Source organism: Rhinoraja longicauda, chromosome 4 (genome assembly GCF_053455715.1).
Source record: "Rhinoraja longicauda isolate Sanriku21f chromosome 4, sRhiLon1.1, whole genome shotgun sequence".
In the NCBI taxonomy this organism is placed as follows: Eukaryota; Metazoa; Chordata; class Chondrichthyes; order Rajiformes; family Arhynchobatidae; genus Rhinoraja; species Rhinoraja longicauda.
This window is the reverse complement of record NC_135956.1, coordinates 28,568,201-28,592,763: the sequence shown is the minus strand read 5'-3', so window position 1 is coordinate 28,592,763 and position 24,563 is coordinate 28,568,201. Positions and strand designations below refer to the sequence as shown.

The 24,563-nt window shown below is 41.6% G+C and overlaps 1 protein-coding gene across 9 annotated transcripts in view; it reads right to left on the bottom strand.

Moving 5' to 3' along the window:
- Window positions 1–10,070, bottom strand: part of fam110b (family with sequence similarity 110 member B) — a 123,588-nt gene extending 113,518 nt beyond the window's left edge. For all 9 annotated transcript variants that reach the window (XR_013547161.1, XR_013547162.1, XM_078397417.1 and 6 more), the window contains exon 1: window positions 9,766–10,070. The gene's annotated coding sequence lies outside the window, so the exon portion shown is untranslated. The remainder of the gene's footprint in view (window positions 1–9,765) is intronic.
- Between the last annotated feature and the right edge of the window lie 14,493 nt (window positions 10,071–24,563).

The following is a 24,563-nucleotide window of genomic DNA, read 5'->3' as shown; positions in this document are numbered from 1 at the left end:
AAAGCTTCTTTAGGTATGTTAAGAGGAAAAAGATTAGTAAAAACAAATGTGGGTCCCTTGAAGGCAGAAACAGGTGAAATGATTATGGGGAACAAGTAAATGGTAGAGGAGTTGAACAGGTACTTTGGTTCTGTCTTCACTAAGGAAGACACAAACAATCTCCCAAATGTACTAGAGGACAGAGGATCTAGGGAGACAGAGGAACTGAAAGAAATTTGCATAAGGCAAGAAATAGTATTGGGTAGACTGATGGGACTGAAGGCTTATAAATCCCCAGGTCCTGATGGTCTGGATCCCAGGGTACTCAAGGAGGTGGCTCTAGAAATAGTGGACACATTGGTGATAATTTTCAATGTTCCATAGATTCAGGATCAGTTCCTGTGTATTGGAGGGTAACTAATGTTATCCCACTTTTCAAGACAGGAGCGAGAAAACAGGGAATTATAGACCAGTTAGCCTGACATCAGTGGTGGGGAAGATGCTGGAGTCAATTAAACAAGTAATAACAGCACATTTGGATAGCAGTAAAAGGATTAGTTCAAGTAAGCATGGATTTATGAAGGAGAAATCCTGCTTGACTAATCTTCTGGATTTTTTTTGAGGATGTGACAAGTAAAATGGATGAAGGAGGTCCAATGGTCTTTGATAAGATCCTACACAGGAGATTAAAGGGGCAAAATTAATGCACATGGTATTGGGGATAGGGTATTGACATGGATCGAGAATTGTTAGGCAGACAGGAAGCAAAGAGTAGGAATAAACAGGTCCTTTCCAGAATGGCAGGCAATAGCGAGTGGAGTGCCGCAAGGCTCGGTGCTGGGGCCGAAACTATTTACAATATATATTAATGATTTGGATGATGGAATTAAAAGAAACACAAGACAATTTGCAAATGACACAAAGCTGGGTGGCAGTGTGAACTGCAAAGGGGATGCTAGGAGATTGCAGGGTGACTTGGACAAGTTGAGTGAGTGGGCAGATGCATGGCAGATGCAGTATAATGTAGATAAATGTGAGGTTATCCACTTTGGCAGAAAAAACAAGATGGCAGATTATTATCTCAATGGTGTCAGATTAGGAAAAAGGGAAGTGCAACGAGACCTGGGTGTCCTTGTACATTAGTCACTGAAAGTAAACATGCAGGTGCAGCAAGCAGTGAAGAAAGCTAATGGCATGTTGACCTTCATAACGAGATGATTTGAGTATAGGAGTAAAGAGGTCCTTCTGCAACTGTACAGGGCCCTGGTGAGACCACATCTGGAGTATTGTGCGCAGGTTTGGTCTCCTAATTTGAGGAAGGACATCCTTGCTATTGAACCAGTGCAGGGTAGGTTCGCAAGGTTAACCCCCGGGATGGCGGGACTGACATACGAGGTAAGATTGGAAAGACTGGGCTCCTATTCACTGGAATTTAGAAAGATGAGAGGGGATCTTATAGAAATGTATAAAATTATAAAAGGACTGGATAAGCTAGATGCAGGAAAAATGTTCCCAATGGTGGAGGAGTCCAGAACCAGGGACTACAGTCTAAGAATAAAGGGGAGGCCACTTAAAACTGAGATGAGAAAAAACTTTTTCACCCAGAGAGTTGTGAATTTGTGGAATTCTCTGCCACAGAAGGCAGTAGAGGCCAATTCACTGGATGAATTTAAAAGAGAGTTTGATAGAGCTCTTGGTGCTAGCGGAATCAAGGAATACGGGGTGAAGGCAAGTTACTTATTGTGGATGATCAGCCATGATCACAATGAATGGCGGTGCTGGTTCAAAGGGCCAAATGGCCTCCTTCTGCACCCATTTTATATATCAAAACAACCAGTTTCCAATGATTTGTACTATACACTCGTAACTATGAGATAATCCAGATATACATCCATCTTTCCTGTATAAGAGAATATTTCATATTCAATTTCACTCCAAAAGCTTGTGCAAATGACTGCTGTGCAATCTCTATTTCCTTCAGTAAGAATTGAATACTAAATATTCTTTGACTGTCTCAGGAATAGATATTGGAATATGTTACAGCAGACTTAAGGCCTACAGTATTAGAAAGGCAAGGTAGTATTCTATTTACATTGAAGTACCAGCAATGTTTTTGAAATTGTATTAATGTTTTTTTGCAAGTCGAATACTAGCTTCTCAATTACTGTACACTGCACAGAACCAGTTCTGATCAACAACTGGTATCAAGGCACCAGAGTATGTCTGATCACGTTGGTCTGGAGATTATAACCCATGATTTCCCCTTCAGACTAAGTGCTCAACCATTGCATCCTGACTGATTTAACTTTCAAACTGCTCACATCTATCCACATTTGTCAAAGATCAAGCTATACTTTGATATACTCAGCTAATTTTTAAGAGATATTCTTGCATTTTGATTTTTTTAATTATTACTTGATGGATCATTTTTGAATTTTAAGACAAAAAAGTCTTAAAATGTTAGTTATTTAAAATATTTTAGCCAAAAACAAAATATACATATACATTGACACATGCCCGAGTTATAATTACAGCAGTGTCCAGCAATACTCTTAGTACAAGAAAAATATTCTTGCAAAAGTGCTGGATTGAATCGATGCGACTTTCAATATGCTAATGTTTATAAAAATCAGGTATGAAAGGGAGACAATTAAATTATCTTACTGTCTCCGGAATTACTCAAAATGAATAAACTTTATTTTTGATTTGAAAAAGGCTTTTTTCCCCATACACAAATGTAATGACAAAAAAGATTCCACAGCACCTTTCACAATTTCAGAAATCCATTTCAGCACTTTACATTTACTGAAGTATTTTCCAAGTGTAGTCAACCTTGTAGGAATCAGGAATCAGTCAATTTGCGCACAGTATGTTCTCAAACATGGCAACAAAATATATACATAGCTTGAAGACAAGCAAGCAATTTTGGTAAAGAATAAATATTAGCCAGGGTGCTGGAGAGATTTCTCCTTTTACACAGAAGATGGAACATTACAACACGGGAACAGACTCATCGGCCGACAATTTCCATGCCAAATATGATCCCAACCTAATCTCCTCTACTTGCATGTGATCCATACCCTCCAATTCTCTGTATATCCATCTGCCTATCCAAAAGCCTTTTAAATGGAACTATTGTGTCTGCCTTCACCATCACCCCTGGAAACGCTTTTAAGATGCCCATCACCCTATGTAGAAAAACTTGCCCCGCACATCTTTAAACTTTGCACCTCTCACCTTAAAGCTATGCCCTCTAGTCCTTGACATTTCCACCACAGGGAAAAAGGTTCTGACTGTTACCCTATCGATGCCTCGCATAATTTTATATACTTCTATCTGATCTCCCTTCAGTCTCTGACGCTTCAGAAAAAAACAATCCAAGTTCGTCCAGCCTTTTTAAAGTAGAGGTTGACAGGTTCTTGATAGCTAAGGATGTCAAATGTTACGGGGAGAAGACAGACCCGGGTTCGATCCTGACTACAGGTGCCGTCTGTATAGAGTTTGTACGTTCTCCTCGTGACCTAGTGGGTTTTCTCAGGGTGCTCCGGTTTCCTCCCACACTCCAAAGACATACAGGTTTGTAGGTTAATTGACTTCGGTAAAAATTGTCCCTAGTGTATAGCATTGTGTTAGTGTGCGGGGTGATCGCTAGTCGGTGCTGACTTGGCTGGCTGAAGGGCCTGTTTCAGCACTGTACCTCTAAAGTTTAAAGTCTAATTTGTCATATCCACAAGCTTCTTGGTCAGAGTTCCAATTTCAAAACATCCCAATTCTTCTCTTAATACAGATAAACCATCTCTACTTCAAACTTTTCATCACCTGCTTGCGCTTACTTTCCCTCCGTCAGGCTACATGCACCATGTAAACACACGTCACAGAAACAAGAATTTCTATCCGTACAAAAAATAGAAAAGTGTTTTGAAGGGATGACCCATTTTCCAAGAATGGGTAGGTTTGCCCAATGCCAAAGTGGTACTATAATTTAACATCTCCAAAATGGAAATATGAAACCTTTCCAATTGATTACCCAATAATCATCTGCAAAAAAAGGAACAGATTTTAGCTAGCTTACAAGAAATGTAGACGTTAAATATCTTAATGTATTAATATTTTATGCTAATTCCTTCTCGAAAATCAAGTTAAACTGTAAATCCAATGTGCAGCTTGCAACCTTCGCTGGAATTGAAATGTCAACTAGAACATGGCGTCATGTTAGTTATCCAGAATGTGCTGGGGCCAAAAATTACCAAGGCACGTCAGGTATCTGTACTTGGTCTGTCTGTTGTTTAGAGTAACTGGTTTGGTTGGGCGCAGATTATAATTAAGCATGCCATATAATCCAGAAACTGAAATTTATAGTGAAATCTTTCACTTCAGCTTTTAATATCTGGCTTATTCATGGCAGGCCCACAATGTTTGATGCCTACCACCATCTACAGCTCAACTAGTAAACAAGTGCAATCGTTTACTGCTCATTCTCAAAGAAATATGACCACTGCAATAATAAAAAAAACATTTTGAATGCAGAAAACACCCCAATTTACTTTACAGAATGTTTGATAAAAACAAGACCATTATGCATTCGTACCTGCTCCAATACCAAAGTAAATGTCTGAACATTACAATTTACTATGACACCTTGCAGGCAATTTGGTGTTAGCACCTCAAAATTGGCAGCATAATACTTCCACATAATTAAAAGCAAGACAGCAAAATGTCAACACTCACAATTTATGATGCTGCATACTCCAACTGTTGCAGAACCTAATCCAAAATACTCTTCAACCTTGAATCACTGGGCAGGAGGACTCTGTCTACTCTATCTATGTCCCTCATAATTTTTTATATACTTCTATGGAGTCTCTCCTCAGCCTCTGATGCTCCGTAGAAAACAACCAAGTTTATCCAATAAAATTTCCACCCTCTCCAAAGTCTCCACGTCCTTTATGGTGCAACCACAACCACACAATACTCCAAATGCAGCCAAATCAAAAGTTTCAGGAAGCCACCATATGACTCCTGTAGTCATTGCCTCAACTGATGAAAAGCAAGCATTCAATCTGATGGGTCTCGACCCAAAACGCCACCCATTACTTCTCTCCCAAGATGCTGCCTGACCCATTGAGTTATTCCAGCATTTTGTGTCTACCTTCGATTTAAACCAGCATCAGCAGGTTTTTTTCTTAAAAGCAAGCATACCATACACTTTGCTTACCACCACCTCCTTGCTTTCAGGGAGCTATGAACTTGGATCCCAAGATACCTTTCAGTACATCAATGCTGGCAAGAGTCTTGCCTTATACACTGCAGTATAACTATATACTTTTGACGTACATTGATGTCCCAAAGTGCAACACCTCATACTTGCCCAGATTAAACTCCATGTGCTATTTCATCACAAATATGAATTGTATGCAAACTTACCAATCCATCTATAATTACAGCCAAGTTGTTTATATGGATCATAAACAAGGTTCCAGCACAGATCCCTGCAGTACACTAATGGTTATAGACTTCCAGGCACAACAACATCCTTCCACCATTATCCTCTGCCTTCCATGGATAAGGCAGTTCCGAATCCAAATTACCAAATCACTGTGGATCCCGTGCATCTTAATCTTCTGGATCAGCCCACCATGGGGACTTTATCAATTGCCTTATGAAAATCTAAGTAAACATCCACTGTCTTACCCTCATCAAACACCTTTGTCATTCCTCAAACAACTCAATCAAGTTAGCAAGGCATGACCTGACACAGACAAAGCCATGCCTCCTGTCCCTAATCACCATATTCTCTTCTAAATGGGAGCAAATCCTATCCCAAAGAATCCACCCCAATAGCTACCTTACCAGTGACGTGAGGCTCACCACTCTATCGTTTACTGGATTATCTCTACTTCACTTTTTCAACAAAAGAACATCTGCTATTCTCCAGTCCTCCGGGATCTTGCTTGTGGCTCGAGAGCATACAAAGATCTTTGTCAGGCAGTGTAGGAAAATAACTGCGGATGCTGGTACAAATCGAAGGTATCACAAAATGCTGGAGTAACTCAGCAGGTCAGGCAGCATCTCTGAGAGAAGGAATGGGTTACATTTCGGGTCAAGACCCTTCTTCAGCCTGATGTCGGGGGGGGGACGACAAAGAAAGGAGTATAAGAAAATAACTGCAGATGCTGGTACAAATCGATTTATTCACAAAATGCTGGAGTAACTCAGCAGGTCAGGCAGCATCTCGGGAGAGAAGGAATGGGTGACGTTTCGGGTCGAGACCCTTCTTCAAAGAAAGGATATAGGTGGAGACAGGAAGACAGTGGGAGAAATGGGAAGGGGGAGGGGAAGAGAGGGACAGAGGAACTATCTAAACTTAGAGAAGTCAATGTTCATACCGCTGGGCTGTAAGCTGCCTAGGCGAAATACGAGGTGCTGTTCCTCCAATTTGCAGTGGGCCTCACGATGACACTGGAGGAGGCCCATGACAGAAAGGTTAGACTGGGAGGGGGAGTTGAAGTGCTCAGCTACCGGGAGATCAGGTTGGTTAAGGCGGACTGAGCGAAGGTGTTGAGCGAAATGATCGCCGGCGTTCACAAATAGTTAATGAACGCTAGCAAAAAGAAACCAGCAAGAATTTCTTCAGTCATCAAATAAAATTATACTGTGAAAATGGGGTAGGATGGGGAGGAAAGCATGCTTTGGTGCAACCTACTGAATAATCATATTGCAGCCGATGGAAAGATATCAAAACCAATTGCATTCATATCAACCAAACTGCTCTGGGCTACACATTGAAGATAGACACAAAATGCTAGAGTAACTCAGCGGGACAGGCAGCATCTCTGGATAGAAGGAATGGGTGACCTTACAGGTCGAGACCCTTCTTCAGACCATCACCCATTCCTTCAATCCAGAAATTCTGCCTGTCCCACTGAGTTACTCCAGCATTTTGTGTCTATCTTCAGTGTAAACCAGCATCTGCAGTTCCTTCCTACACAATGGGCTTCACACTGTTGGATGTGTGCAGTTTTCAAACAAATAGCAAGTTTTCCAACAGATTTACGGCAAATGGTGGTCGTTTTATCGGGATATGAGGCAGGGGATAGAGAGAATGAACACTATTCAACACTCCCTTGTGTTGCCTAATGCTCCCTTCCATCATACTTAATAGTATAGTTGTGATTTAAAAGCCCCCTTGCTCTGAACCCTTGGCCGACATTCTACTGAATCCTTTAATCATGAATAACTTCATTACATTAATTTTAATCTTTTATACTAAAGAGAAACTCTACAATTTGTCTTCAATTTAGCTCCAGTTGCCCTTCCGGTGAACTTACACTACACTTGCTCAGGTCAACAAATCCTTCCAGAGAGCTCCATCCAGAGTTAATGCAGTACTTTAAATATCACAAGCTATCTACTATCACAACTTTATATAATTAAGATAATTTCACACCTTTGCCTTTTTGAGATAAGGGATAGTATTCTATTCACTTCTCAACCATTTCCTCCATTCGAACCCCTAAACCTTGTCAATATACTGATTTTGCCATTTGGAAAATACTCCAGTTTCCTTTTGAATCCAAGAGACCTTGCATTTCCTTACAGTAATCTCCTCCACCAATACTGCCTGCTCTCTTACCGTTGCAACCTTTTTCTCGCATCTACATTATTTATTATATTATCATCACCGATGCCAAAGTCAGACAAATGATCCACTATCTCTGAAAACCATGGCACAGGACCTAACGTCTGGGGGATGTAACTATCTTGATTCCAAGAGCAAATACCTTCATTATTTTTCAAATTTGTTACCATATGACCAATTCCCTACCTAATCATTGGGTTATCACCAACTCTCTGGAGATTAAGCCGTTTTCTGTGCATCAAAGACAGTTCTCCAATAATTTGCCTTTAACCTTTTCTTCATGGCCTCAGACTTTTAGGCCTTTAATGCAAAGGCAGCTAATCTCACCACTCCTCTACCACTCGACTCTTGCATTTGCTTCTGAATCAAAATACGAGGATAGAAAATGATTTGCTTTATTTGAATCTAAATTGATATGCAATAGCCCTGCCGCTGCACCTATTGCTTTATTATCACGGAGAAGATTGTGTGGGTGTTAGAAATACATTTTTGCGATTAGGATATACTTCAGCAAACTTGCATACTTGGAGAGATAACCACATCTTATTTAGCTGTACTGAAGAGCATGGTAGGTACGTGATTAACAGTGTCCTATATATTTTCAGAGCTGCAGTTGAGATGTGTCAATGCCCAGTGACTCTACTGCAAACATTATATTCTCTACTCCATTTGCACATTGAAAACAAAAACATAAATTACTACAAATTTAACAAGCAGCAATATAAAACTTAAGAGGTCCATTCAACAATATCTAGATTTAGTTTTAAAAAAACTCAGCAACACAAAACCAGCAAATTCCTAACACTGCTGTGCACAGGAAATCCCAAACTAAATTACAGTTGAGCTAACTGGGTACATAATTTAGAATCATATTTTATTACTAACAATGTGTATTGACTGAGACTCTCTATCAACATTAGACACAGTTTAACAATGAAATGTTTCTCTTGGTTCCGTTGCAATTCAAGAGTACTTTGCCAAGTGCAGATGGCCTTCCATATACACCACAGATTCCTTACTGGAATTTGTACGTTCTGCATCCATCACTCCTACAGCAACTACATCAACCTTTTCCAGTGGTCTTTAGATTCATTTGGTCCAATGGTGTCGGTTAACATGTCTGGGCCCCTCCTCTGTCACTTTGCTAAAACAAGTTGTCATAAGCACCACTTTAATCGATTTATTGGGTCACATTTATATTTTTCCCACTTTTCTTCAGAAATGAGCCAACTTTCTAATACCACCACTCCTAACATCATTGCCTAAGACTCCTGAAAATTACTTGGACTGTCCAATAATAAATGTTCTCCTACCGGATCTTAACGCATCCAAGAATCGTAAGGAATGAGCAAGGATACGAGCTGCAATGATTCTCTGCTCTAAAATCGTCAAAGGCTCCTTCCATTTCGCATGTGTTTAATTTATGAAGTTACGTTACAGAAGTAATGGATGTAAAAATACACTGTCACGAAACCTTGCGCTATTTTAAGTTCAAAACATTCCTGCTCAGCCATATCCAACTACCCAAGTTGACATAGATTCAAGTGTTGCACGCACACACACACATACGATCAGTTACATGCATTTGAATGTGAAGAAAGTAGTTCGATGCCCCCGCCTCTCCTCAAACCCGACCTTCCCTAAGCGGTAATGTGTTTTTTGAACAGTTACCCTTATTTTTTTTACCCAGTGTTGAACGCAGCAGCAGTGAATCACGTCAAACCGCGAGCAGTGATCGCTCGCCTTTTACAACAGTCCGCAACAACGTCATTTCGACTTAAAACGTTTTCACAAACAAATGCCGGGTGGTCATGATTCACAACTTCCTTTTCTCTCCCCTTTGCTCAACTCATGACCTTTCCACTTATTCACACAAAAGAGCGACAGGCGATACCGTGCAAAGCAAACTGCTTTTCCAGCCTTTGTGAACTTGTGAGAAGGGGAGGGGAGAGAGAGAGAGAGTATTTAAAAATAAATGACAGAAACTGCTCCACCAGGTTGGCTCCGCTCTCTCCTTTCCCCCACACGATGGAAGCCGAGCCACAGTAGCTGAGCTCCAGCCAGGAACTAGGGCTTCACACATCCAGTCAAGCTGAGAGCTCAGTTGCAATAAATGTAGTATTGAATTAATAAAAGATAACACTCACCGGTGGGAAGGAAGGTTGCGCCCCGAAGGCGGCAGCCGCGAGATGCGGGTAGGATGGAACGTGGCCCGGATCTGGGTCTGGGTGAGCGGGAGACAATGTAGCCCAGGGAAGCAGCGACACTGAGGCAGACTGAGAGCTGCTCCAAACACACTCTCTCTCTCTCTCTCTCTCAAACCGCAAAACCAGCACAGGGAGGACCACGCCTCTCAGCAGCTCCAGCTCCTCCTCGTGGATTAAAAAATAACAAACAGTTCACTTCTAAATTGCCGGCTTTGTAACTGCATTTCAACACCTGCCCGACGTTATTCTTCCACCGAATCCCTGAGAACTGAACAAGTCGAGGGCGCGCATTGATTCATACCCCCTTATTTAATGGTTCAGTCGCCAAAGTCAAAAGAGGAAACGTTTTTCTTTCCCCTTCTATAAAACGTAAATTGGAGGCGTCCTGTAGTGGGTGATAATTTACTGAAAGGACTAAGACTCAAAAGGCAGTGGGCGTCAAAACAACTGAAAGTGTGAATTATCTGTAGCTCTTTAAAAATACACAAAATGCGGCGACCATATTTACTCGGCACGTGTTATATTTGCTGCAGGTAGATGTACGAATTTGAATAAAATTAAGGACGTTTTTATAATCGCCACGACTACAAATAATATTGCAGAAATAATCTTAATGGGCAGGTGAGCAAAGAGTAAAAAAAGATGTTTATTCAAATACATGCAAAATAATGTCACCTAATTTACTGCACTATTATTTCCCATCTGTAAACAGGAAATTATATCGTAATAAATCTATTAGAAATGTGTGTGTGTGTATAATTTTTCATATAGAAATGTATTAAAAGCTGCTGCAACTATCCCTGGGATAATGACATACTGCGTGACAGTTAAATAATTTGCATTTATGTGGCACGGTAATATTTCATAGGAGCGTCACTGACGAAGTAGATTTTAAGGAGCATCTAAACAGGATATAGAGAAGCTTAGTGAGGGAATTCCAGGTCTTAGGTAGACAGTTAAAGACACGGAGGGATGAAGGGAATAAGGAATGCAGCAGTGGCTGAAGTTGGAAAGTAACAGATATGTTGGTGTTAACAGAGAACGTGGAGAATGAAGCCATGGAGGAATTTGAAAACAAAACTGAAAATTTTAAAATCCAGGCTTTGATGGATTGGGAACTAACTAAAACCAATGAGCACAGGGATTGCAGCCTCAAAGTGCCTTCGACTAAAGAATCAGAGGGCAGAATGTTGGTTTGAGTTAATAGAGATGGAAAACTGAAGTCAGAGCAGGATAGTTTAGGAATAGCAAAGCCTGGAAGTAAAATAAATCCTTAACTTTTCTATTTGCTTTGCACATATCTATAACATGGTAAAACCAATAGAATGTAACATGAATCATCAAACCACATTGTAAAATATCTGCACTCGTGCTAATATGACTATAATTAAAAAACAAGGATGCTGTTTTTGAACGTAGATTTTTAACAACGTGCGTTAACATTAACTGTAGAAACCACAAGGGCTCTCTTTCTCTATTATCATCTAGCTTCTCAAACAAATCTGAGCATAATGAGATTACACTCATGTACTCACAAACATCAAATACAAAAAGGGATCTGATTAGCAAGTTTGCAGATGACATCAAAATTGGCAGTGTAATGAACTGTGAAGAAGATAACACCTTATCTAAGATTATAACACGATCTACAGAGATGGGCAAGGGAATGACAGATGGAATTTAACTGAGTGAGGTTATGCATTTTGAGAAGATAAATCAGGCTAAGACTTACACAGGGAATAGCATGGTCCTGGGGAATTTACTGAACAGCGATACCATGGGGTGCATGAACATAGTCCCCTGAAAGATGTGACAGGTAGAAGAGTGGTGAAGAAAGTTTTTTTTTTGCCTTCATCAGTCAAGGCATTGACTCTAAGAGTTGGATCACCATGTTACAGTTGCACAAATATTTGGTTAAGCCACACTTGGAATATTGTTTACAGTTCTGTTCGCCGGGCTCCACGAAGGATGTGATCAAGCTAACGAATGTGGAGATAAAATTCACAGGAATTATGGCACAAAAGACTAAATGCTGGAATCTTGAGCAAAAATCAAACTGCTGGAGGAACTCAGCAGGTTGGGCAACATCTGTGGAGGGAAACTGACAGATGATGTTTCGGATTGGACTCTTCTTCAGACTGAGTGTTTTATCTAGACTGAAAGTGGCTGAGAGGCACAGTTGGGATAGATAGTCACAGTCTTCTTCCCAGGGCAGAGGAGTCTAAAACTAAAGGGCAAACTTAAGATGAGAAGGGAAAGATTTAAAGAGGATCTGAGAAACATATTTTTCATGCAGAGGCTGGTGGATATATGAAACAAATTGCTGGATGAGGTAGTAAAGGTAGGTATAATTACAACTTTTAACAGGCATTTGGACAAGAACAAGGATAAGAAAGGTTAAAAGGGACACGGTCCAAATGGAGGCCAATGTTGTGGCAGGCGCTTCCCGGTAAGCCGCGAAAGAGCAGAAGTCGGAGCCCCCGCGGGTCGGAGCCCACGGCTGACGTCGGAGCCCGTGGCTGACGGAGCCTGGGTCGGCAGAGTCCGCGGCCGAGATCGGAGCCCGTGGCTGGGGCCTGGGTTAGCGCCACGAAAGCGTCTGGAGAGAACCCAGCAACGATAGTGGAGAAGTCGGTGCAGCGGTCGACGGGGGCACCAACGGACGGACGAGGATGGACCATGTGAAGTGAAGACGCCGCTGCTGAGGGAAGGAACAATGGAGGGCCCGGCATGGGGGACCACCATGAGGGAGGGAGAAGAACAATGGAGGGCCCAGTGTGGGGGTGTAGTGCTGTGAGGGGTGGGGGTGGAAAGAACAATGGAGGACCTGGCACGGATACTGTGTATACTTTGTAACTTTGTCAGCGCCCTTATGTGGCGACTATTGGCATACCTTGGATATACAAGCAAAGAATTTCACTGTGACTTGTCACATGTGACAACAAAGTATTAATTAATTGATTGATTTCATTCATTCATTCATTTCATTCATAGATATCTTGGTCACTGTGGATGGACTGGGCCACAAAGCCTCTTTCTATGCTGCACAGCTCTACGACTCTCCATGTCATATGTGGGATGTAAGGCTTGTTGAGGACTAACGTGACAAACAAGGGTCACGATTTCAGCATGGGTGCAGGAGGAGCAATTTATCAATGTTCTTCCCAAAGAGAGGTGTTCAAAGTAAAATTAGTAATTTTGATGCAAATAAGGTGAAAGGTCAAAGGCCTCAGATAAACATGTTGGCTGTTAAACAAGAATTTGTATTCATCTGTTTTTGTCTGGATCATGGGGTGGTGCAACCAAAAGTTTTGAACCAAAGGAAGGCTCAACTCAAAATGTTTGAAACCCTATGCCCTAGAGGAAAGCAAACAGATCATGGGTTTTCTTGTCTCAAAGTCCGAATAGGAACAATCAAGCATATTGTACGATCCTGACTGCTATGTAAGAGAGTTTCTAGACACTAGTGAATTGTTAGACACAATTTGCTGGAGTAATTCAGCAGGTCAGGCAGCATCTCTGGATCAAAAGGATAGGTGACGTTTCGGGTCAGGACCTTTCTTCAGACTGGACTTAGTCCCGACCTGAAACATTACTTATCCTTTTTCTCCAGAGATGCTGCCTGACCCACTGAGTTACTCCAGCACCTTGTGTCCATCTTTAGTATAAACCAGCATCTGCAGTTCTTTATTTCTATGAATTGTTATTGGGGGTGTCTTTCTGCTTTAAATTGTTTGTTCCCTGTTTGTTAGCTTTTTCTCATTTAGAGAATCTTATGCTGCAGTTATCTTCAGTTAGGTGTGCACATTTGCACAAAATGCTTCATAAATTATCAGAAACAATTTAATTATAAGTATTACATGAAACAACCCCCCCACCCCCTTCCTTAATTTCCTCCTATAATTTTGTTGCACAGTGTTTGAAAGTTTCCTGAAGGACTGCAATTGAACTTGGGAAGAGATTAATTTACCCCTGATATGTATTTTTAACAGAGTTATTAATCCTCTTTGGCATTTCATGTAATTATGCAGATGGTTCTCCCAAAAGCATCAGGACCTCTTTTTTTTTTAATGCAGTACACCCTGTATTGGCCCCATAATTCTAAAAATCTTGTTATGTCAGCTGGATATGGGTGAATGTTAATTTAAAATGGAACAAAACAGCTTTACAAAATTTTATTATTAAAAAGCAACAGTTATCCTGGCATATTTTCTATGCAATAATATAGTCTTGCGGTTCAAATGTTCATTATGATGTGCCGAATCTTTGCTCTTGCGGTGTATGACAGCAACCAAACTGTCTAATTAGATTGGAGCCTTGTAATAATTTCCCAGTAGCCATTATTTGCTGTCACTGGTTTATTTGGAAAACAAAGCTTGCCAATATCCCTTGGTGCGTAAATTATAGTAAGCTTTTCTTACTGCGATGTTACTGCTCATCAAAATTAAGAACATCAATGCAAGAAAATAGAATACATTCCCATGCAGACACTGTAACTGTATCAAGCACTCGTTCTCTCCAATAAAGCTATCGAAAAGACTGAAACCCCGTTGTCAGATGTGCCCTATCTATTGAATTAATCTGATAATTCCATTGTCCATACAGGTTGCAGTTGTGCCCTTTGAAGAAGATTACCACTTTCAGTGATACAAAAAATACAAACAATGATGATAAACATAAAAACGTCAAGGCAACAAATCCCATTTTTGATCTGAGAATTAATTACATATAATTTGCAGTAACTAATACTCTTTGCATTTTATTTTGGAAGCACTGGTTACCAAATTATAAGGTGCATATACAGTTGCGCAGAAGAATCCATTCATTAAAGCAATAATCAGTAGAAGGGTTTCCTCAAGTTTCCTCCCACATGCCAAAGATGTACTGATTTGTAAGTTAATTGGTCTCTGTGTTAATGGCCCCTCATGTCTAGGAAGTGGATGCGTAAACAGGGTAACAGAACTGGTGTGACCAGGTGATTGGTCATCTGCATGATCTAGGTGGGCCAAAGGGCCTATTTCCATGCTGTATTTTTCAATTCAGTTTAAAAGAATAACATTTTTACTAAATCAATTTTTATTAGTGTAGTGCAATGTCAGTTGAAAGATTCAGTTACAACTTTTCTAATAGAATTATTTCCTTCGTTTTTCGACTAATGAGACAGTACGTAATGATTTCAAGATAAAATTACAGGTGATATAATGACACCTCTATGGTAAAATATAATTTTATAAAGGAAAAAATCTGGTATGCAAGAATAATTTAGCTCCACAACCCCTGTTATTTGGGCAGAATGGGTGCTGACTTGCTTTGAATTTTTCAATCAATAATAAAGGCCATTTTAATAAAGGCCATTTTTATACATTTTGGTTTCACCATGTAGAAATTACAGCAGTGTTTATACATAGTCCCGTCATTTCAGGGCACCATAATGTTTGGTACACAACAATGTCATGTAAAAGAAAGTATTTATGTTTAGTATTTTGTTGCATATCCTTTGCATGCAATGACTCAAGTCAAGTCAAATCAAGTCAATTGTATTTGTATAGCACATTTAAAAACAACCCACGTTGACCAAAGTGCTGTACATCATTTCAGGTACTATGAAACGAACATACAATGGCACACAAACATAACAGCACATACATAAACAGTTCACAGCGCCTCCTCAATGAGCCTCAAACGCTAGGGAGTAGAAATAGGTTTTGAGCCTGGACTTAAAGGAGTCGATGGAGGGGGCAGTTCTGATGGGGAGAGGGATGCTGTTCCACAGTCTCGGAGCTGCAACCGCAAAAGCGCAATCACCCCTGAGCTTAAGCCTAGACCGCGGGATAGTGAGTAGCCCCAAATCGGACGACCTAAGAGACCTGGAGATAGAGTGGTGGGTTAGAAGATTTTTGATATGGGGGGGGGGGGGGGGGGGGGCAAGCCCGTTTAGGGCTTTGTATGTGAATAGGAGCAGCTTGAAGTTGATTCTGTACCATACTGGGAGCCAGTGGAGAGAGGCCAGAATCGGGGTGATGTGGTCCTTTTTACAGGTACCCGTCAGGAGTCTCGCTGCGGCGTTTTGGACCAATTGCAGGCGGGACAGGGATGATTGGCTGATCCCAGTGTATAGGGAGATGCAGTAGCCTAGGCGGGAGGAAATGCAGTAGTCTAGACGGGAGACTGCTTCATGGACATCACCAGTTGCTGGGTGTCTTCTCTGGTGATGCTCTGCCAGGCCTGTATTGCAGCCATCCTTAGCTTATGCTTGTTTTGGGGGCTAGTCCCCTTCAGTTTTCTCTTCGGCATATAAAAGGCATGCTCAATTGGGTTCAGATCGAGTGATTGACTTCTCCACTCAAGAATTGACCATTTATTAGCTTTAAAAAACTCCTTTGGTGCTTTAGCAGTATGTTTGGGATCATTGTATTGCTGTAGAATGAACTGCCGGCCAATGAGTTTTGAGGCATTTGTTTGAACTTGAGCAGATAGGATGTGTTCATACACTTCAAAATTCATTATACCATCAGCAGTTGTATCATCAATGAAGATAAGTGAGCCAGTACCTTCAGCAGGCATACCAGGCCATAACATCCCCACCACCGTGTTTCACAGATGAGGTGGTATGCTTTGGATCTTGGGCAGTTCCTTCTCTCCTCCATACTTTGCTCTTGCCATCACTCTGATATTAAATTAATCTTCGTCTCATTTGTCCACAAGACCTTTTTTCAGAACTGTGGTTGCTCTTTTAAACTGGTTGCTTCTTCGCAAACTGTAACCTGGCCATCCTATTTTTGCGGCTAACCAGTGGTTTGCATTTTGCAGTGTAGCCTCTGTATTTCTTTTTAAGAAGTGTTCTGCGGGCAGTGGTCATTGACAAATCCACACCTGACTCCTGAAGAGTGTTTCTGATCTGTCGGACAGGTGTTTGGGGATTTTTCTTTATTATGGAGAGAATTATTCTGTCATCAGCTGTGGAGGTCGTCCTTGGCCTGCCAGTCCCTTTGCGATTAGTAAGTTCACCAGTGCACTCTTTCTTCTTAATGATGTTTCAAACAGTTGATTTTGGTAAGCCTAAAGTTTGGCTGAAGTCTCTAACAGTTTTATTCTTGTTTCTCAGTCTCATAATGGCTTCTTTGACTTTCATTGGCACAACTTTGGTCCTCATGTTGATAAACAGCAATAAAAGTTTCCAAAGGTGATTGAAAGAATGGAAGAAAGACTAGGTGCTGAGAGCTCTCTTATACCTGCATTAAGGAGGCCATTAAACACACCTGAGCAATTACAAACACCTGTGAAACCATGTGTCTAAAACATTATGGTGCCCTGAAATGGGGGGACTATGTATAAACACAGCTGTAATTTCTGCATGGTGAAACCAAAATGTACAAGAAATACCCTTTAATAAAATCTGACGGTGTGCACATTATCCGCATGTGATTGTTTCTATTACAAATCTCAAATTGTGGAGTACAGAGGCAAATAAATAAATGATGGGTCTTTGTCCCAAACATTATGGAGGGCACTGTACATAGGCATTTGTAGCAAATTTGAAAATGGGCCTCCCTTCTTCACCCAGTCCCTAAGTGATCAACATTTACATGCAGGTTTGTTGCTGTCTGATGTTGCTGTCAACAAGTATTCATCTCTATTTGCAGTTCGTGTTCTCATTTCTGAAATAGACAGGAAGTGTTTTTTGCAGAACCAATTTCTAGGCTTTGTTGTTTGTAAAATTGGGGATTTTGGTAACGATTCTCCTTTGCGTGTATCTGTGTGGGGAAAAGAGGGCACATAGGTTACAGCATTCTATTAGAAAAGGAAGGAGTAGAACTACCTTCATCAAGAGGTGCTGCTGTGCAAGACTAGGCATAATCCAGTGCAAGGCACAAAGAGTAGGGCACACCTTTTCTCCAAAGAGCTGATGACAGAGGTGGGAGCTGAGCAAGGTTGGAAGTGAGCTGGCAATGGTTATAAAAGTCAATTTCAGTGCTTCCAAATCTTTCCAGGTTATTGCAGGGATCATCCACAATTTTCAAGGAGATATCATCATTTACTTGAATTAAGAAGTATTCCAAAGGCATATCCTTTTATTCTGAGGTTGTACCCTCTCCAATTACTGGAAACGTCCTCCCTACATCCACTCTAGACCTTTCATTATTTGGTAGGTTTCAATGAGATCCCCCATCATCCGTCTAAAGTCCAGCAAGTACAGGCCCCGAGTCATCAAATGGTCCTCACACGTTAACCAAATCATCCCCGGGATGTTCTTGTAAAGTTACTTTGGACCCTCTTCAATGCCAGCACATCTTTCCTCCTATATGGGGCCCAAAACTGCTCACAATATTCTAAATGTGGTCTGACCAGCACCTTATAAAGCTTCAGTACTGTATCTATGTCCTTGAGACTTTAGGCTTCACTTTAATCTCAATAGCAAACTCCTTGCACTGCTGCATTATCAATTCTATTGATGATTCACTTTCCGTCCATAGAAGGTAGCAGCTCATAGACTGCCTATCTCTTACAATCCACCTTGAATATCAAGGCCTTCTGCAATGTGTATAAATGTAAGAGTGTCTGCTATCTTTAGCAGCAGCTTTCGTCGTGCTTGAACAACCTGTACAATGACTTCCACCACATTCCAGCCCTAAAATACTTACATCCAGGCCAGGGTTTACTGAGTATCAAGCAGCTTGAATTGGTGGTGACATTCATGAAACTGGTAGCTGTGATAGTGTATTAATGCAAGTAGGTTCACAGTTAATCCAAGCCGCTTGCTGGAATTTTTGTCATAGAAAAGCAGCATGAATTTCCTGTGTGGCCTACATCAAACGAGCATAAATAACCCAGCACAAATCCAACACAGATGCTGCTCGAACTGATGTGTTCATCCAACAGGCTGCTTGTTGCAGTTTGCCAGCATGGAAAGATGAAAAGCCAAGAAAAGTACAATTCTTGGAGCAAAAGGCAAACTGCTGGAGGAACTCAGGAGATCAGACAGTGTTTGTGGAGTGAAATGGAGAGTCAAGGTTTTGGGTGGATACCCTACCTTTGGACTGAAAGAGTGGAGGGGAGCCAGCCAACATGGGGAGCTATCAACCCTGGTGGAGCAGGCTGGAGCAAGAGCTGGAATGCTGTAGTTTATCCAGGAAGGGGATAATGGGGGGGATGGTGGATTGAGTCAGTTTGGGGAGAGGGGAGTGGAGATAACAGCAGAGGGTGGGACATGATTGATGAAGATAACCAAGAGGTGCAGATTTGGGAATTTGATGGTATATTAAGGTGGAATGTGGGGCCTAATAAGGAAGGTGGAATGGGCAGATAGAACAGAGTGGGAGTGGGGGGAAACCGAAGGGAGGATTGTGTGGGTAATGGGCAGATGGACTGAATGGAGAAGAGGCTGCGGAATTGGGTGGAGGGGGGGGGTGGGTGTGTGTTGTGGGAAAGGAGGGTATGAGTGGGGGGGGGGGTCTGGGTGGATACGAGGATGGAAGGGAAGCAGGTTACATGAAATATATTTATCCATTCATATTTATCCATTCTATGCACTCAGGGAACTGTGCCCTCCTTGGTCCTTCCATCTATCCATTACTCACATGTTCCTCCCCTCACTCTTCCCATCTGCCCACACAACCTCTCTTATTTGGTCCCATTGCCCACCTTCCTTTCCCACCTGACTCCATCCAACAATCCACTCCTCCTCACCTGCTTCAACCTCTCGTGTGCCATCTTTTTAGTTTAATTTTTTTTTTAGTTTAAGAGATACAGCGTGGAAACAGGCCTTCGGCCCACCGAGTCGGCGCCAACCATGGTCCACTACACACTAGTTCTATCCTACACACTAGGGACAATTTACAGAAGCCAATCAACCTGCAAACTGGCACGTCTTTGAAAGGTGGGAGCACCTGGTGAAAACCCACATGGTCACAGGAAGAATGTACAAACTCCATAGGGACAGCACCCAAAGTCAGGATCAAACCCGGGTCTCTGACACAACTCGAGGCAGCAACTCTATCGCAACGCCCTGACCCTTCCCCATACCGCCTATCTTCCCTCCACATTTTCAGTCTAGAGGATGGGTCAAGCGGGTGTAACTTCAGCACCCAACTTTCCTCCCGTGGTGTGGAAATATAGCCTGATATCTTTGATAATCTGTTTGGCAGCCTGGAAGAAGTAGAGCAAAGTAGTTCAGTGTTGCAGTTACCTTGGCTGTGACAGGCAAGGTTACGCTGCCTGCAACACTTGGCTGTATCTCTTCCAGCTGGATGTACACAACTCTCTCCAGCGCCTTGTGGATTGTGCATTCGCCAAGAAGCTCTGCAAGGGGATGCAGTGGCCCTTGTTGAGCTTTGTTCCAAGCAGCTGCGTGACACTGCCTGATCTATGGGCTCTCTGTACTGCACCCAGGGATGCTTTCTGAGACAAACATTGACTGCTGCTGGAAGATCGTCAACTTGGTGAAAGGCACATTTTGGTCTGCCCATAATTTGTTGGTCATTCAGTGCAAGAGACGTCTGCAAGCGAAAGCTGCTGACTGGTACATTTCTAGGTACATGAGTACGGAGAACATAACGCTATTACTGATCGTGTTATGGAAATATCCTCCTTGGAATTTATAAATCCCTATCCAAAAATACGAGATTCGGAATAAAATTCACTCTTATGGAATTTGTGTGGGAATAAATTAAATAAATAAACACAAGAAACTTTTTTCTATTTGTTTTCACTAGCATTTCTGGCCACATGCACAGATAATGTGGCATTTCTTAATTGTGTGGGAGGTTCATATTGATACATAGCAGTTTTATTTCCAATAATCTTCTATATAATCTACCCTCAAAATGTCTGAAACGGGGCCAGGATGTTTTAGTGCAAGTTGTAAACTTAAACAATCGTTAATATTCGTTGTGAGTTATATAATTAAACTATCTTATCTATATTTAATGTGCATTTAAAAGTGTATGCCAATTCAACCTGGAAAGCTGGAAAGTTTCAAGCATCTGTGGCTGCTTGTGTCTCCAAAAGCACCTCCTGACCGCTTAAGATGGGTGGCACGGTGGCGTCGTGGTAGAGCTACTTGCCTTACAGCGCCAGAGACCCAGGTTCGATCCTGACTACGGGTGCTTGTCTGTACGGACTTTGTATGTTCTCCCCGTGACCTGCGTGGGTTTTCTCTGAGATCTTCAGTTTCCTCCCACACTCCAAATACGTACAGGTTTGCAGGTTAATTGGCTTGGTATGAATGTAAAATTGTCCCTAATGTATGTAGGATAGTGCTGGTGTGCAGGAACGCTGGTCGGTGCGGACTCGGTGGGCCGAAGTGCCTGTTTGCACACTGTACCTCTAAACTAAATTAAACAAAAGAAAGAGATTTGCTTTGGAAACTAACAAGGAAATCTTTTAAGTGGTTCCCCCACCATAAACCAACAGCTGCGTTGTTATCACTACCATTGAGGGGAAATCATCCCGTAGAATTATATCTCAATTTATAGTATGGGATTCAATGAGAAACAGGATTTCATGTTATAGAAAGTTGCAATACAGACATTTATCTAGGAATGCAACCCCTCTGCAATGAGGGGACATCTTTTTGCTGAAGGACACGGGGAAACTTGGTGCAGCCACTGCCAAGAATCTGAGGGGAAAGATGGCAATGTTGGGTTCTGCCCACTTGGACTCTGAGGACTGGTCCCCGTATAACTGCCTTTCACATGCTTCCTTTTTACAATGTTTAAGGATGAATCATTAGTTTATATTTTGTCAGGCAATGTATTAAATTGCTTTGTACAGTGAATGAAGGTGATACAGGCCAGTTGTTTTTTTGTACAAATAATGAGAAAAGTATATTTTGGGGGAAGAGAATGAGTTAGCCAATTATTCCCATTCTTTCCTTTTCCTTCAGCACTGTGAATGTTTTCTGTGTTTATTTATCTAAGGGGTAAAATACACAGAGGTTTTCAAGACTTTAAGAGGAACTGAAAGAGTAGGCAGAGAGAAACTGTTTCCACAGGTTGAGGAGCTCAAGTTTGGGAGCACTGCGCGAAAAACAGAGCTTTTCCCTTTACAGGAAACAAAAATGGGAAACATTTCTGCATTCAGACATTGGTAGAAATCTGGAAATCTCATCGGTAAATTATGCTAAGTGAATTAATACTGTAATATCAGAAATTGATAAGTATAAACAAGGAACTGCAGATGCTCGTTTACACAAAAGGACACATAGTGCTAGAATAACTCAATGGGTCAGGCAGCAACTCTGGAGAACATGGGTAGGTGACATTTTGGGTTGGCACCCTTCATCAGACTGATTGTAGGGAGGGAGAAGAAGACTGGAAGAGAGGAGAGGCAGGACACAGGCAAGGGAGATTTTTGATGGGCAATTGGTTGGAACAAGAGCCAGAGATAAAAGCAGAAGGTGTGAGACAGGATTGAAGAGTTGGAAATTGTGAAGCCAGAGATGAAATGTAGGAGGAGGGGGGTGGAAGGAGAGAAATAGGTGGGAGACCAGGTGGGGCACATGGGAGGTGGGTAGAAAGGGGAGGGGGTGTTGTTAGAGGCTACCTAAAATAGGAGAATTCAATGTTCATACCATTGGGTTGTAAGCTACCCAAGCCGAATATGAGGTGTCATTTCTCCAGTTTGCTTGTGGCCTCTTCGCAAGAGGAAGGGTGGGAGGAAGTGTAGTCAAGAAAACTGTGGGAGTCAGTAGGTTTATAGTAGACGTCAGTCGATAGGCTGCCCCCATGTGATGGAGACAGAAAGATCAAGTGAGTGGAGAAAAGTGTCAAAGATAGTCCAGATGAATGAGGGCAGGGTGGAAGTTAGTGATTAAGTTAATGAAATTCATGAGTTCGGCATGGTGGCATGAGACGACGCCAGTGTAGTCGTCGATGTAGAGGAGAAAGAGTTGGGGAGTGGTACCAGAGTACGCCTAAGACAAGGACTGTTCGACATAACCGAGAAAAAAGCAAGCATGGTTGGGGCCAATGCGAGTGCCCATGGCTACAGCTTTAATATGGAGAAAGTGAGAGGAGTGTAAAGAGAAGTTGTTGAGTGTAAGGACAAGTTCCTCCAGTTGTGGAGAGTATTAGTAGAAGGAATTTGATTGGGTCTCTATTCGTTAATAAGTTGAAAAGGTTAATAAATTAACATTAAAATTAAAAACATTTTTATTTATTCAAGGCTGTTCAGAAATAAAGGTAAAAGTGAGGATACAGAGTGGGTTATTAGATTAGTGGGTAATTAAAAAGCTAAACAGCTAATTCCTATGATTCCATTGTTTTCTGAAAGTTTATTATTGAATCTTTCTACCACCCCTTCAGGTAGATATTTGAGATCCACTTCATCAGGAACAGCGCACGAGGGGGATAGATGTCCAAGGAATAGCACATGAAAAGAATTCCGAGAACAAAACCCACTCCTGCTTTTGTCTTTCTTACCAAAATGCAAGAATTTTCTCAAAATACTGTTTTTGTTGATGTGCGTTGGATGCTGTGTTTTGCTTCAATCCATTCCTATTCCCATCTAAACACCCAGTCTTTTTGTGAAGTCTTCCACAAAATGCAACAAAACAGATAAAGTAAGTATGATTCTGTTTATGCAATGAAAAGGCTGTTGGTTAATATTCCAGCGATATGATCAATGCTCGCTTCAACCAAACCCATCAATTAAAATGTTGACATTTTTTAAAATATCGTGGTTAGATGAGGGTGCATTTTTTAAAGGAGAAAAAAAAGGATTGACAATAATAACATGTCCTTCAATTCAGATTCGGCAGGACTGTAATTTATCTCAGGCAATGAGAAAGAGGAGACAAATGCTCTTCCTTTATTCATTAAATTGTCACACAGACATGCAAATTTGTAGAAGATAGGCCTGGCAAATAGGTTTCCCATGTACAATCCTAACGCAGAGAGTTTTAAATTACTTTGCATCAACCCAACCAGGAGTCTATGCAACTGCAGGAGAGGGGTCTGCTTAAAGATCTTTCTGACTCACAGTTGCAGCCAATGAAACCATCCTGGTTTTCACTCATTTAGGTACATTGGGGTTGGTCACATTTCCCTTCCTCAGAGAAAGGAGGGGGACTAGTCTAGTGATACATACATAGTTCTGCATCTTTGGATGACACCAAGTCAGGACAATGTGTTCAGACAATAGCTAAGATGTTAGAAATAAAGTTTATTACTGGGAGATTATGTTGCATACATTTAAATACAAAATTAAAAAACATTGTTTCAAAAGAAGCCAGCATTTACAGGAACGTGCTGTTCTAGCCTTAGCTTGTAACAGTAATAATATACTGTGAAACTCTGAGCAAGAGCACTAAACCAGTGGTGCGCAAGTTGTTTGCAGTGGGGCGTTATATCCTCGTCACTGTCATTGTAATTGCACTCTTTGGGCGCCATATGGAGTGAAGCTCGAACTTTGATTGATTGATTGATACAATTTGGAAGCAGGCCTTCGGTCTACTGAGCCCACACCGACCATCGATCACACGCTCACACTAGTTCCGTGTTATCCCATTTTCACATCCACTCCGTAAACAGTAGGGGCAATTCAGAGGCCAATTAATCTATAAACCCACACGTCTTTGGGTTGTGGGCGGAGGGAGAATGTGCAAGCTTCACGCAGACAACACCCAAGGTCAGGATCGAACCTGGGTCTCTTGTGCTGCAAGGCAGTGGCTCTACCTACTATGCTACTGTGCCACCCTAACTTTCTGCATTTCCCCAGCAGTTGTGCTAGAAAACCTG